Below are 16,068 nucleotides of genomic sequence, written 5' to 3'. Positions count from 1 at the left end.
ATGGCTCTTATGTCACTGTAGTCAAGAATCAATTAAATCATTTCAGTCTGAATTTTAAAAGAGCTGTCCAACATTTTGAAACTATTGTAAGGACAAGATCCAGAACCTGGACTAAAATCTGGAAAAACATTTTTTGCCCTAAAAACATGGAAATCAAGAACCACCACTTATCTTTTCTGATCCATACTTCATGCACTAAGATTTAAGTCAGAATTTAGTTATGTATCAGCTTCCATGCTTCCCAAATATTCAAGGGCAGTTCCAAATCGATATAAATGTTCCAATAGAGTTAAAAAAAAGCTTTTTTCATTTTTGGGGAAATGTGTTTAGAAATGCTCCTCATCTATTTCATCATCACACGAAAGGATGAATAATTGTGAAGAAAACAGAAAACCCATTTTCCTCAAGAAAGGTGATTTAAGAAGATGTTATATTGCTTTCACTGTACCATTTTATATGTTTTTATTATTGTTTTAATCGTACCCCCTCCCCTCGCTCTTTCCATATAGGGAGAGGGGGGGGGAGAGGGATGGCCGGTTAGTTCCATTTCAATTTTTTACCAACATGGTACTTACTTACTTACTTTGATTTCTAATCTGCCTTGAAACCCAGCTTTGGGAAATAGGTGGGATATAAAGCCTTTAATATATAGCAGCCTGCCAAAAAGGCCCATGCCTCCTGATAGAAGGGCAAAAAGGAAAGAGGCATTGTGGCCTTTCTCATGAAAAAAAGTTCCAAAATCTAGGGTCAGCCATCACGAAGTTCATTGCTTTTGTCCCCACCAGCCATGTCCATAAATATGGAGAGGTTTCCAGGCCAATTCACAAGGAGAGATGACAAAGTCTCACATAACTGGGACCTAAGAATTTCTAAAGCTTTCTTGATCAGTGCCAGATAGGGAATTGTATGGTTTCTTTAACCTGCCTCATTTTAAAACTCTATCTAAAGGTCTTTCTACCAGCTGATGTTTCTGTACAATTGTCAACGGCAGCCCCATGTAAACTATTTTATAGTAACTCAAGAGTGTGTTTGCACACTTAAATCCAATATGCCAACATAAACACATACCTCACCATGTCTGATCTTGTCACACTGACACATGTATTATTTATACTATATTCTTGGCCTCTAAAGAAACCATCTTAAGGTTGGACCCAAGAGTACAACCATATGGTAAACCTCTATTCAGAAGAAATATAAGCCTGAATCCTCATTCTCTGGTATTTCTTTCAACTGAACATCACCATCTTTGACTGGATCTACACTGCCCTATATCCCAGGATCTGTTCCCAGATTATCTGCTTTGAACTGACTTATATGATTCCTTTACCATAACATTTTTAAAATAAGACAAAGAGAGAGTTCCTGTAATTGTAGTCGCTAGTTGACACAACCAAGACTTTTATTAGTTGAGAAACAGAGAGGGAGAAAAAACTTCAACTCCCATCATGCTCCAAGAGGAACTCAGAGACTTTTCTATGCCTGCAAGTTCTGCTGGGAAAGCGAGTTCGCAGCAGGACCCTCTCTGGAGTAAAAAGGAACTTTTCCAACAGAAATGGACACTTCACTGAAATGGAAGGGAGAAAAGATGCTGAAGGTAATCCCATCTTCTCCAGGAGCAGACTTAACTCCATCCTTTTCAGTAGCTGATACATCCGGCTCTCTTGAACCATTTTGTCCAGCTTTTCAGTTCCCTCCTCACCATTCTGTTTTTGGGGGATTACACAAAATGGACCACCAAATATTACTAATCACTTTTAGTCAAACAGATCCAGGCCCAAATCTAGTAGTTACACTTCATTAACTCAACACGGGAAGGGAGAGGATATGTGTGGAATTTTGTTCCCCCCGGGGGTTCAGATAAAAAGAAATATCTACAACTTGTCATAGGTTGCCTGTTCTTCCTTCTCTGTGCAGAAAATGTATATAGATTTTTTTTTCGGGGGGAAAAGATTTTATATACAAATCTGCAAAAAAATGTATTGTGCAGAATAAGTTTCCTGCATGTCAAGGAAATCATCAGGGTTTCCTATTACATAAGAAACCTGTTCTAGGACAATTTTTTGAATATTCTTTCCTTTTCCACTGCAAAGTGAATTGTGCCCTATTCTAGAAATGGATTAAAATCCAATGTACATTTTATTAATCGGTAATAGTCTCAATCTGAGTGGTCTACATCCTGCCGCACATATGAGAAGTCACAATTAAAAACTTGGCAATCCTATATAATATGCCTAAAGAGACCATTAACAATTTGGAAATGTGTACCAGGTGACAGAGCACAGGTTTTTCGAACGATCTTCTCCTTGTCCCAGGGGCGTCAGTTGCATGCCAGATAGTGGAATGGGTGAACCTTGTGCTCCTGCAACACCTGTGCAGGATAATAGCATTAAAGTCCATGTGAAAAATAGCCTTTCAGTTGCCAAAAGACAATCAATGATGATATTAATTATTCCTCAGGGAAACAGGTACAGTAAATTGCAGCTTATACAAGCTTACATGAATATGTCAACATAGGTGTCTGCAGTGAAAGCAATCAGAATCTAAATAAGCAATCAGGAAAGGAAAGTGAAAGGCTGTTTTACTCTGGAGAGAGTTTTACTATATTATAACTTTTAAATTAATAAAAGAGCTCTGTAATTAATAAACTGGGCCAAGTTAACATATGTGTTCGCATCACTTCATTTCATTGTGTGGTTGATTCATTATTCTCAATCCTATTGTTCAAGAGCTTTCATTTGAAGGATAATAGTTCCATAGTTGGAAGCATAATAGTTCTATTTTCCCTGTGGTGCTTGCAGTGTTGTCTTGGGACACTTTACTGCCTGATATGAAGGACAAGATGCCCTCCTCATCCATTCATCATACAAAATCTGACAAAATTGGCAGTTGGATTTCAATTTAACATTGAAGATTTGCAGCATGTCTCACCAAAGTGATGGCAGCAGGCTAGTTCAGGAGCACATACAACTCTGCCAAAGCCCTCCAGAATTTTCCCGAGGCTGCCACCACACTCTGTTTTACATTTGGACTTCTTGTGGCACGTCCACACATGGAAGATGACCCCTTATGTTTCACCTTCACTATTAAAAGCAAAACATGGCTAAAAATGCACCAATGGTACATGACCCCCCAAAAGCTCGCCAAATATTCAAAAGAAGTGTGGGAAATGGGAAGGATCCTCCATCACATGTGGTGGTTCTGTGAGCAAGCCAAAAGTTTCTGGAAAGAATTTCAGTAATCGTGTTGAAAAATCCTCAAAGTAAGGATCCTATTGAAACTGGATTTGTTCCTATTTGGGATGACTAATGTGGAATGGGAAATAAATAAAGATAAATTATTCACTTATATAACAACGGCAGCAAGAATTGCGCTTGCAAAAGTATGGAGACAAAAAGTAATACCATCAAAAGAAGATTGGATAGAGAAAACGTTAGATATCATGAAGATGGATAAACTGACTTTCTTGGTTTCCAAATCTCAAGGTTCTAAGATTAAAATGACAGATTGGACCCCATTCACGGAATGGTTAAAGGAGAATAAAATAAAGATGCTAATATAGATGGACTAGAAGAGAAGACTGAAACACCACCGCAGATTAAACTAGAAGGAAGGACATTATAGAGCTTTCTCTTTTTTCTATATGCACATACCATTACAAAGAAGAATGAAAGCACAAGTTTATTCCCTTTTCCCGTTCCCCCCCTTTCCCCACCCAGACACCCCTTCCTACCCTTCTCCCCTCAACACACCTTTTCCCTATTCCCCCATACTACCTACCCATATACTAGCTACTTTTATCTTATAATGAAACTTTTCAATAAAAATTACTTTAAAAAGCAAAACATAGAATCATAGAGTTGGAAGAGACCTCACGGGCCGTCCAGTTCAACCCCCTGCCAAGAAGTCTAACCCTCTGCCAAATGTTACATGATAACATTTAAATTGAGAATTGGGTCTAGCACAATGATTTTTATAACATTAAGCTTTTACATTACATACTTCAATAGTGCTGTTGTGGTGGTGGAACTACATTTGGTCACCTTCATGGGTGGAAGCCATTCCTACAGAACTTAGCACAGTGCAGCCCACATCTTGATGCTGTGGTTTGGGAAGTGCATAGGGGTTTTTAGTTACTAGGCCTTTCCTTTACATGCACTGGGATCTTCCTATTGTGTACTTGGTCTCATGTACTGCTTTTGAAAAGTTTAGTACTCTTCCTGAGTGGGCCCTTAAGATCAACGGGTAATCAATCATCTCAATGACATTTTCTTCATAGACTAAACTGGAACAAGGCAATGGGTCTTTATAACGACAGGATTTAACTCCTTAATTGAGAATCTGAAGTACATTTAGCAGAGGAGAAAGTGGAGTGGACTTCTTTTATTAGGCTGGGAGCATGAAGCAGAATTCCTGTAGAAATGTAGTGAGTAGTTTGGGGGAATTTAGGGAGTTTCTGGAATTCCTTGGCCTTTTAAGTTTTGCTTGTGGGGTTTTGGCATCTGACAGGCCATTTTAAATGTGTCTCTGTGATAATACTGCTGGTGTACATATACTTTGATTAGGCTTAATCAAAGAATTAAAGTTTTGAAGTTTTGGAAAAAAAACTTGCATCATTTAAGAGTGTAAGTGGTTGCATATCTGGGATCCATTGCAAGTGTTCTCTGATGTAGCAGAGTTTGCAAGATTTGGGGTTTACTCTTGTAGACATTGGTAAGGTTTGAGGAGTGGGCAATGGAAGGCTAGTTGCTGCATGCAACGTTTTGAGAGTTTTTTCCCCAGTTGTAGTAGCTGTACAATAATGTGCAGAAAAAGTCTTGAACTGTGAAGCCACCATGAACTCTATACAAGGTCCACTCACTATCTTCTACTTCCACAAAGTTTCTTTAAAATTGTAACCAGTGTCAAGTTAAAGGGAGCAATGGTCTTCTATTTGAGCTGACAGTTATTTTTTGAGATTCCCCTTTGAGTGTCACACCACTGTGACATCCTAAAATGCACCAAAAAAATCAGAGAAAGATCTAACACTGAATGAGCTAATGCTCTACTGTGGAGGAGTGCTGGTGGACATAATATAAGGCAAGCTGGTTCTGAGGACATTGTTAGTTGGTTGCTGATTGGACAAGTGCTTCTCTGAACATACAGTAAATTATTTGGCCAGAATGACATTAGACTCTTTATATGGAGGGCAAAAAACCCATAAATTTCAGCCACAATGAATTGCTCTGAAAATGCAAGAAAAATGGGGATTCCCCTTTTTCTTTCTTCACAGAAGGGAGACTGAAAATGAGTCTTCTGTGGCTAATTGAGGACCAAATGATTTGAGACAATCTAGATGAGTAATGGATTGGAGGATAAATTAATTGAAGAGGAATTGATTTAAGGATGATTTGGGTGAGTCATAAATGTGGGTAAATTAGTTAAAGGAGCATTGATCTGAAGGTAATTTAGGTCTGAAATTAACTGGTTGAACTTCTGTGAAATTTGTTGAAGAAGTAATTGGGAGTATAAAAGCAGTAGTTTGATGTTCTGTGATTCAGCCCTTATTTGCATTGCACAGTCAGTTTGTAACCTTGAAGGAGTCACTCACCTCCACCTACTCAAACTTTGTGTCAGCAAACCAAATGCCTCTGAGACAGAACTTGTAAAAAGTACCGTCTTGAACTAAATCAGAATCAGCTAGCATGGCTAATGGTTCTGCTCTAGGGTGCACACAAGCAGAGTATGAAAGGAGAACATTTCCTCTGCTGCTCATCTGAAACATTTGACTAGAGGGAGGGAGAGAAGAATGCATTTCACACATTACTTGTATGAAGGATGAAAGTGTATAGAAAAGGGCTGTGTAGCTGTGTCTCTATCCTCATACTGAATGACACACTGTTTCCAGCATCACATTGCTTCTCTTCCTTTCCATACAAAGGTTTTGTAAACCTTGCATGAACATATTATCGGACTATTTAAACAATTGTTTTAATGCACCATGTTTCTTATACTCTCTTTATGTGAAAGAATAACTACTTGCAACCATGCTTTATCAAACTTTCAAGTCTTTTGGATGTCTACTTGTGAAAGCATTTCTATCTTGCTCTGACTCACTGATTGGGATTATCACACCCCTTTCTACATGTTTTGCTCCTTTGTGTTGGTAATGGGTCTACCTATGATGTGCTTGTATCTGTCCTCTTTGTGACTCCAGAAGACATCATTCTTGTCACTAGGCTTTGATGTCATACCCCCATCTCTGAAATGACTACTCATTACTATTAAGGTTATTAATACTTGTAATTGATTTCTCACTTCAGGACTTCAGAATCATCATTTGAATTGAGTTAGGTTGATATTTTGTGTCCTGACACCATATATGATTACTATTACCTGGTGGTAAGAACTTTAAACACATGATGTTGGAATCACAGCTGCCTTAAAAGGCCAGACTTAAAAGTGACTTTAAAACAGAGTTTATTGAAACAAAAGGAAAAGGATGTAGGGATACTTAAATGCAGTTCCACTGGTCAAAACTCAAAAACCCAAAAGGTAAACAGAAATGTAATCCAGATTAACTGGATGCAAAGGGCAACAAGTCAAACAAAGCACTCTAAGGCAAAACAAAAAGTCACAGTACACAAATGGTTAACAAAGGGAGTTGCAAGAAGAGAAGCGTCGTCAGCCGAAGTCCAAGGTCGAAGCAGGAGGAATCCAAAACAGTGTTGCTCCAATGTCCGCAGAAACAGTGTCTATAGCCAAACCGGTTCAGGTCCAAACTGCAGATCTGAGTCCAACGCGAACATGAAACAGGCAGCAGCAAGACTACAAGAAACTGTCCCAATACCCAGCACACAAACGCACATCAACACCTTGTCTTCTGCAAAGACCCCTCACCCCTGAACCCACTTTTATCTACAAACCATCATCAGAAGATGAAGTGACCACCATCCCCCGCAGCTGCTCTCAACTCTTCACGTGAATTCCCTTGACTCTCCCTCCAATTCCTCCATCTCCTCTCAAGACTTAGATCCCCTCCAAGAATCAGTTGGATCCCCTGATTGCCAGTCTTCACTCCCAGAGAACTCCATAAAGGTATCATTAGTTGTTGGTGCCTCACAAATAGCTTGCACTTCTCTTATCTTAGTCCAATCCATGGTGTCTCCTTCTTCTCCTTCACTCATTGACCCATCATCCCCAGAGAATCCCTCAAACGACTCTTCATCTGTAGGTGCTGTAAGTATGTCCCGGATCCCCTATCTCTGCTTCTCATCATCAGATTCCTGCTCCCGATAAACCCTTTTCCCCCTTCTGGCACCCATACTACTGTTTGTACCATTATTCACAGGTTCTACTACAACACATGACATAGCTGTGTGTTGATATTTTGGGATGCAAAACATATTTTTTACTGAAGAAGCCCTCATCTCCTTTGAAGTAATTTGTCAGAAGTCACGTATGAGATCACAGTCAAACAGATGTACTTTGTTTTGTTTTTAATTTTCATTCCTCCCACTCTCCCCCCTTTTCTTTTCTCTTTTTCTATGATACCACATGTTCTCTCCATCACCTTGTCTGTTTTACCAGGAAGTTGCAGAAGAAGGGACTGATTTCTATTGCCAAAGAATTTAGTATCACAAGGGTATAAAACCTATTTCAACTTAGGTGACAAATCCAAGAGTCTGAAAGGGGGGGGGGTATCAAAGGGAAAAGGGAATAAACATACAAGTAATATCAATAATTAGGCATAAAAGGAAAGCTTTATATTTTTTTCAATGTAATGCAATCCTATATACCAAATTCTAGTGTTATGATGATGTATTACGGCCAGAGAGAGATGGACTGTGATCCCAGAAAACTAGAATTAACTCTAGGGCTGAGGTTTCAATTTCTGCATTTAAGTTTCCTTTCAAAATTTGATTGTAGAATGCATGCTTCTCTATTTCCAGAAATTGTTTACCTTTTTTTGTATGAGGAGAGCTTCCTACCCTTGACCAAAACCAAGTAGGAGAATCATTTTGGCAAATCTTATACTGGTCAGTACCTGCTAATACTAACAGTTATACTTTTTTCTGCAGCAGAATGAACTTATCAAAAGATTGGTCAGAGAAGGGGAGAAGCCCTGTAAATCCCCCCCCCCCCCCTTGATGGCTGGCAGTTGGCGAATCCACATTTTATTCCAAACTTCAAATGAAGCATGAGAGATACTGCATTTATTTTGAAGGCAGAACAGAATGAAGCTCTTCAGACTAAACTTGGAGTGGATATACCACCCCAATGACATCTTAGGCCTCTCCCACACAGCTGAATAAAATCCCACATGTTCTGCTTTGAACTGGAATATATGGCAGTGTGGACTCAGATAACCCAGTTCAAGGCAGATATTGTGGGATTTTCTGCCTTGATATTCTGGGTTATATGACTATGTGGAAGGGCCCACATAGTAGTCCCTTCAACCACAACAGAAGTCTGAACTGACACATTGATGTCCTTGTGACCTCCATTTAGCAAGCCAGTGAAATGCTATGCTCTGACGAACTCGATATCAATTTAGGATTGCTGCCTAATACTATCTGATTATTAGGGTATGTATGAGTGTGCTTCTGCCATAAGGGGGTTGCCAGATCTCTTGCTGAGGTAATTATAACCTCTAAAGGAACATTACTTCCAGAATTGATGTTCATCACTGGGACTTCAGAGTAGTGCACGCTCCCCTAGACATTTTATGCCTAGTTACCATTCTTTTTGTTCTCTGAAGATGCAATCATGAATTAAGAACGACTGCTGCTCAAATAATTAGGATCTGTGGTGCTTAAGGATTATTGCCATTAAGGAAGCATCATGGCATGACTAGTGTCATTGCAAGCTGTGAATTATAGATATGTGACTTCCAAAGACAGCTGCTTTACTGCTGCTAGGACAGCCTTACTTTGGCAAAACAAAAAACAGGAGAATTCTTTTTTATACTGAATGGTTTTGCACTTCAAGGCAGACCAGAAAAACTTGGTAATATATAAGATTTCACACACACACACACACACATATAAATGTCCCTTGATACATTTGGCTAGTAGTTTATGAAATATTTGGGATATTAAAGAAAATAACTTCTGATTTTTCTTACTGGACAATACAATGCCCTGTATAGTTAAATTCAACTATAGTAATCCCACTGACTCAATGGAATATATATTTCAGTTGATTCTGTTTAATCAATGGGAAAAGGAGATAACCCAAGCAGGTAGCACAATCATTTCCAAATAACCTTTATTTTTATTGTTGAAGGTTTTCATGTCTGGAATCACTGGGGTATTGTGTGGTTTCCGGGCTGTATGTCCATGTTCTAGCAGCATTTTCATATGATCCTCTGAAGAAGCCAGCCACAGATGCAAGTGATACGTCAGGAGAAAATTCTGTTAGAACAAGGCCACACAGCCTTGAAACCACACAACACCCCAACGTTTATTTGGTTTGAGATTGCGACTTCCTTTCCTTGGTTTATCAGGGAGCTCAGAGCAAGCAAGCACTTGCGTAGATGGCTAGACCAATGGTGGAAATTTTTTGGGATGAATCGAATGAGTATTGGATAGGGTTCATATTCACATCTACCGCTCAGTGGCAAGTAAAGAAATGATTCTTTGCTGCTTCTCTTATAGTAATCTTATGTAACAGAGAAAATATGTAGTTATTGCATTGCATTCAATTGCATTTATGTAGACATTGCCTTGGGAGATCCTTTGGGCTGAGAAGCAACACAGAAACCTCAAAGATAAATGTGAAAATCCTGTCAAATTACCTGAAGATGAACTGGTTTGCTTCCCCATGACCACCTTAAAGTCTCTCTTTCTCTCTCCTCCCCCCGCCCCAGTATGAAAAAGTCCCTAAAGCTAATATGATTGAAATCATGTCCATTCTGCAAAAAATGTGCTGATGCAGCCTGTCTACACAGTTTCCTATCACTGCAATAATGGATAGCCATAGACCTGTGGAAGCACAAGATCACATATCAAAGATATCAGCCACTCTTAATCTTCCAGTCACTCTGTCTAAATTCAAATCATATGTGCAATTACTGCAGTTTAATCCTGTCCACAGTATCAGGCTGCAGGCTAGATAGTTTATCTATTTGCATGCTGTCACAGTTCAAAGGAGGCATTTTGCATGGCTTCCACTCTTTGCCTTCCACACCCTTCCACTTGTGGTATTTGTTTTGTTTTGTTTTTTTTGTTTTTTTGCTGAACTTGCTGACTGAAAGGTTGGCGGTTCAAATCTGGGGAGCGGAGTGAGCTCCTGTTATTAGACCCAGCTTCTCCCAACCTAGCAGTTTGGAAACATGCAAATGTGGGTAGATAAATAGGTACTGCTCTGACAGTCATGCCGACCACATGACCTTGGAGGCGTCTATGAACAATGCTGGCTCTTTGGTCTAGAAATGGAGATGAAAACCAATCTCCAGAGTCAGACATGACTTGGACTAATGTCAGGGGAAAACCTTTATCTTTACCTATACCACTGAAATTGAAATTCAAAACAATGTGAGGCTCCAAAGTTTTAAACCTTTTTCAAGAGACCTTTGTGGAGCTTTTTATGTTTAAGGCCATGTAATTGTTATACATATCTCTGATGTGTCGATTTTTTATCTGTAGGCCCCACAGAGACAAAAGAAATAATATCAATAATAGAAAATACAAAAGTGATTAATAAAAGTGAGCTGTGAGTAATTCATGATTTTGAATCCAAAGTTAGCAATGTAAAATCAGAACAAGTGATTCAATGGAGAAATATTCAGGAAACAATTGTTCTGAATATTCGTACAAGAACTTTTTGAGATTGGCATGCTGCTTGCTATACAGTAATTCCCTGGATTTGATCTGCACATGTTGTTACTCACCAAATACTATTCAGGCATGTACTGCAAACTACCATATACTGAGACTTTTTGAAATTTGATATTGGAGGAGAAGACCAAAACAAATAAGTATACTTGAGAACATATCAAACCTAAAGTCCCCATAGAAACCAAGATGATTATCTAAGTCTGTTGTGTTTTAGACAGATCATGAGATGAAACGACTCATTAGAAAATATGCCAAGTACAGTATTTGTTAGTTCCAGCTAGAGCAGATCCCTTAAAGCAAGTGTTGAAGGGCAAGTCAACATAGAGATAAATCGAGTGGATTCAGTGGGGATCATCAGCTGAAGGCATTAAGGCAGGGGTTCTCAAACCTTTTGAGCAGAGGGCCAGTTCATGGTCACCCAGACTATTGGGGGGGGGGGGGGCAGATTATAGTTTGAAAAAATATATATGAACAAATGCACTCAGCACATACCTTATTTGCAGTGCAATGGGATAGTCAAGTTAATTAGATTTGTTGTTATTGTCTAAAGTTTAGGGCGAAGTGAGTAAATTACATTGGAGGGAGACATCTGGCCCACAAGCCTTAGTTTGGGCACCCTGCATTAAGGTAATAGGAAAAAGAAACATGTCAAGACCATTCATACTATAGAATGAAAGGACTTCAACACCACTTTAAACTGCCACAGCTCCACAGAATGGGATTCTGGAACTTATACTTTACGGGCACCATGGCTCTTTGAAAGGAAAAGGTAAATATCTCACAAAACTAAAAATCCCAGAATTCCACAGCATTGGGCTATAAGAGTTAATATGGCATCAAAATGCTCTAATTTTGCAGTGTAATAAAAGTCTCAATCAAGAATTTCAAACCTCTGAGTCCACAAGTCCTTATCAGACTGTTAATAACAGGATTGCTTGGAGGCCATAATTTATTATATTCATGCTATGGTAAAAAGAACAGATGGCTTGAGATAATTGTAATTAAAATGTTTTCCTAAATTGTTGATCCTATATCCTCTTGACTAAGAGTAAGTCCCCATCAAATATAGATATGGATAGGACTGACTTGATAATAATCCAAGGATTTTTATATGCATCATGGCATGCTAGTCCAAAGGTCTGATTCCATCCTCATTTACCAAAGTACAATCACACCAAAGTTTAACATAACCACATATATTCCACAAAACTAATAACTTTTGTAAGAAAAAATCAATCTTACATTTAGTACTAGCAGTGATCTAAAACATGGATTCTCTTCTCAAAATTTGACATATTTTGGGCCAGTCTCAGAAAAACAGCATAATTAAGCTGTAGGGCACTCGTTTTATTTGTCAACTTATTTCTTCTATCTCCCCACATGGCAGCTTCTCGGATATGAGAAAGCTAAGAATTAATGACATTTCTGACAACACCTTGGAACACCATTTCATGCAAATCCCCCTGCACTTATTGATAAAGTACTAGCGTAAACTTTCTAAATTCCTAATGAGATGAGACAGCAGTGCTGGCATTTGAAGGATGAATACACTCCAATTTGTAGTGTGTGCTTTTTGAAACTGTGGTCTTAACTCTGGTGCTATCACTGTGGTGGCTCACACAGCATGCAACTAATAAGCAGATTTATCTTGAAGACCCAGTCCTCCCAGTGTGAATCTGTTCCAAGGCAGATGAATTCGCATATGCACACAGCAGCAAATTGTAGCTTATCACTGCCATCAAGTCCAAGTAGATAGTAGAATGAAGTGTTTTTCCCCAACAACTTCAGAGCATACAGGTAAAGGTACCCATTTGATTGAGTGAAGGTACAATAAGAAGTTACTTTTTATAAAAATCAAGAAGTCTGAATCAATTTTTCCATACAAATCTATTGTTGGAAAACAAATTCTACCACATTTATTTAATTACTTACCTTTTTGGCTAGCTACTACAAGTTTGTATTGATGTATTTGTTTACTGTGTTGATTTGATTTGTTTTGTTTCTATTGTTTATTATGGTATTGAATGTTTGCCATCTTTTGTTGGAAACTGCCCTGAGTCCCCACGGGGAGATAGTGCGGATTATAAACAAAGTTTTATTGTGGCTGCTGCTGCTGCTGATATTATTATTATTATTATTATTATTATTATTATTATTATTATTATTATTATTATTATTAAATTAACAGAAACAGAGTTCTAAACTTCAGTTAGAGACTCCAAAAAATTTTATTCAAGGATATAAGAAGAAGAAATGGGTGGAGTAGCTGAAAGGGTATGCGTGACAATAGAAAATTGGGTGCTTATTTCATAACTAAAATGGTTTTTCAAGATTTGGAGAAATAGTTAGCCTTGTGTTGTCGAAGGCTTTCATGGCCTGGAACACAGGGTTGTTGTATGTTTTTCGGGCAGTATGGCCATGTTCCAGAAGTATTCTCTCGTGATGTTTCGCCCACATCTATGGCTTCTTTCCAGGTCTATGCAGACAGGGACATACCCATTATTGCCTTATGTGTTCAGTCACCTACTGTCAAATTCCTTTTTCCTGATTAATTTTTTTTATTTAGACAGATTAAAACAAAAACTACATACAAACACCCCAAAAAGGCAAAAATCATAGCATCAACAATAAAAGATTAAATATGCTTTTTCTAGAATATACCACTACACCCAAACCATTAAAAATAAATACAAACTGCAAACAATCTTCGCTATCTAATCTAAGGGCTTTGCATTATCTGTCTTGTGGTTATTCTCTCTGTTTTCTACACCCATATAGTGAAAAGGAACCATTGCTAAATCCTATATCACATATTAACACACTTCTAGTCCAATAAAAAATTAATGATGGAGATTTGACCCCAATCTTTGCTGGAGAAACACAATAAATGGGCCCCAGTATTTCTTGAAGTTAGAGATTTATCCTTAATGTATTAAGTTTATCCATTTCCACAAGTTCACTTATTTCCCTAAGCCAATCATCTTGTGACAGAATCATTGAGTCTTTCCATCTTTGAACATAGGTAATTCTTGCTGCTGTTATCATGTATAGCAGTGATTCCCAAAGTGGGTTCTACTGCCCCCTGGTGGGTGCTGCAGCAATACAGGAGGCAGTGATGGCACCTATTAGGAGATAGGGGTGGGTCCAGGGGAGGGGTCGGGCCTCTTCCCAAGTGTCGGAGACAGGGCTGAGCACCTGAGGCGCCTGTTAGGACACAGGGGGCCCACTAAAGGAGTGGGTGTGGTTTCTTCCCAAGTGCCCGAGACAGGGTTGAGAATCTATACCTCTCCTGAGGAGCTTGTTGGTACACAGAGGGCGGAGCTAGAGAATGGGGTGGGGCCTCCTTCCAAGAGCCCGAGAGAGGGCTCTTGGATAGAAGCTCAGGCCTGCCTCAGAGCTCATAACTCTGCCCATCCCAGTCCTGGCCGCCCATTTGTGGCCCTGCCCACCTCCCCCTCCCAGCCCTGCATCTTGGACTAGGTGAGAGGCTCAGCCTCTTGAGCAGGAGCCATGCCCACCCCTCTAAGCCATGCCCCCTTTCCAGGGGGCACTGAGTAATATTTTTCCTGGAAAGTGGGCAGTAGGCCAAATAAGTTTGAGAACCACTGATGTATAGCAATAACATCCCATATCCCAAGCAGATGGAGTTTAGGTTTCATTTCACATTTGACTTTAACAAAATTGTATGTATTTTTGCCCAGGATTTCTGGGCCTTTTTACATGACCACCATATATGATAAAAAGTGCCCACTTTTTCCTGTATTCCCAACAATCACCAAAACTATTTTTATACATCTTAGCAATCCTTTCTGGTGTCAGGTACCATCTATACATCATTTTATATTTTTTAAAAATTCAAGTCATTACTCAGTGTATATTTCAAACTCTTTGTTCAGACTCTTTCCCATTGTTCCATTTGTATTTGTTTACCAAAGTCGTGTGCCTTCAAATTCCTAGGTAGTGTCCAATGAGACTTACACAGGAATTTCATATACTCCTTAGCTAGACTGAGCCCCACTGAATTAACAGATTTCCTTCTGAGAAAATGTTTATGCAAAAAGGGTTTGTGAAATAAATCATTATTTCCTCTGGTTGACTCTTTATGGATTGGAGGAGGGTATTTATTTAAAGAACAGACTGCTACAGTTTCTTTTCATAAGTTGGTGATCTCTCCCCAGAGGCAGGAGTGAAAACAGGATGGTGAAAACAAGAAGACAAAATAAAGAAAAGCTCATCTCAAAAACAAATAAGCTTCTTGTGGTGCCCATCAGAGAGGAATGATTATGCAATTTTGGTATGTGCCAAGGAGATGGCATTTGTTCTGTTTCAGTTGCACTTGTCAACATCATTATGCAGTTTCCCACAGAATGAGGGCACTCAAGTACATAATAAGAGTAGAGGTAGAACATCTTGAGCCAGTTGCTGTTTATGCACGTTGTCTCTCTTCTTCACTCAGATGTTTTAGTCTGAGCAGTTTATAGTCTGTGCAGTTCATTTCTTCATAAAGAGTAATAAAGAAAGCCACAATTACATTTATCCATCAATACACTTGAATTCTGCAGGTTTGTGTTTTCTTTGATGAATAAACTTCAAATTCCTTTCAGAGGAATAGACATTACAAGCCAGATAACTTTATGAACAGCAACAATATAAATGGAAATCTAAGACAGACACCAGGAAAACATTACTGCTAAGAATCATATATGTTTGCTAGGCTTGCTCAAATAATTCGATTTCCCCGTTACCCGTTATTAATTCGTTATTTTCGTTAGTTTTGAAGCAATATACGGCCTTGATTGTCCACACGTCTGGATATCGCGGTTTCGAATCGCGAGAGGCCGTTTTTTCTTATTTCGTCGTTTTTTTTCGTTAGGAAAAAAAAGCTTTTGCAAATCACCCAAACTCCCACCATTCAGGCCCTTTCCTTTTGCCCCTCAGCAAAAGGGGCGTCACGGGCTCAGCCAATGGGAGGGGGCGAGGGGGAAGGAGGCTGAGGAGGAGGAGGAAGACGGAGGGGGGAAATGGCCGCCACCGCCGCCGCCTCGCCTCAGCTCAGGCCTGGTGTCTCTCTGTGAGGCGAGAAGGCGGCGGATGGAGCCAGGAATGGAGAGACCGAGAGAGACAGAGAGGGGCCTGGCGGTGAGGAGGAAGAGGCCCGGGATCCAAGGGGGTGTGGGCCAGGCCCGTCCTCGGCTGCTCCCGGGGAGGGAGGGAGAGAGGACTACGACTCCCAGGGGCCCAGATTCGC

This window comes from Anolis carolinensis, chromosome 5, assembly GCF_035594765.1.
Source record: "Anolis carolinensis isolate JA03-04 chromosome 5, rAnoCar3.1.pri, whole genome shotgun sequence".
NCBI classification, from domain to species: domain Eukaryota; kingdom Metazoa; phylum Chordata; class Lepidosauria; order Squamata; family Dactyloidae; genus Anolis; species Anolis carolinensis.
This window is presented reverse-complemented; position numbering follows the sequence as displayed.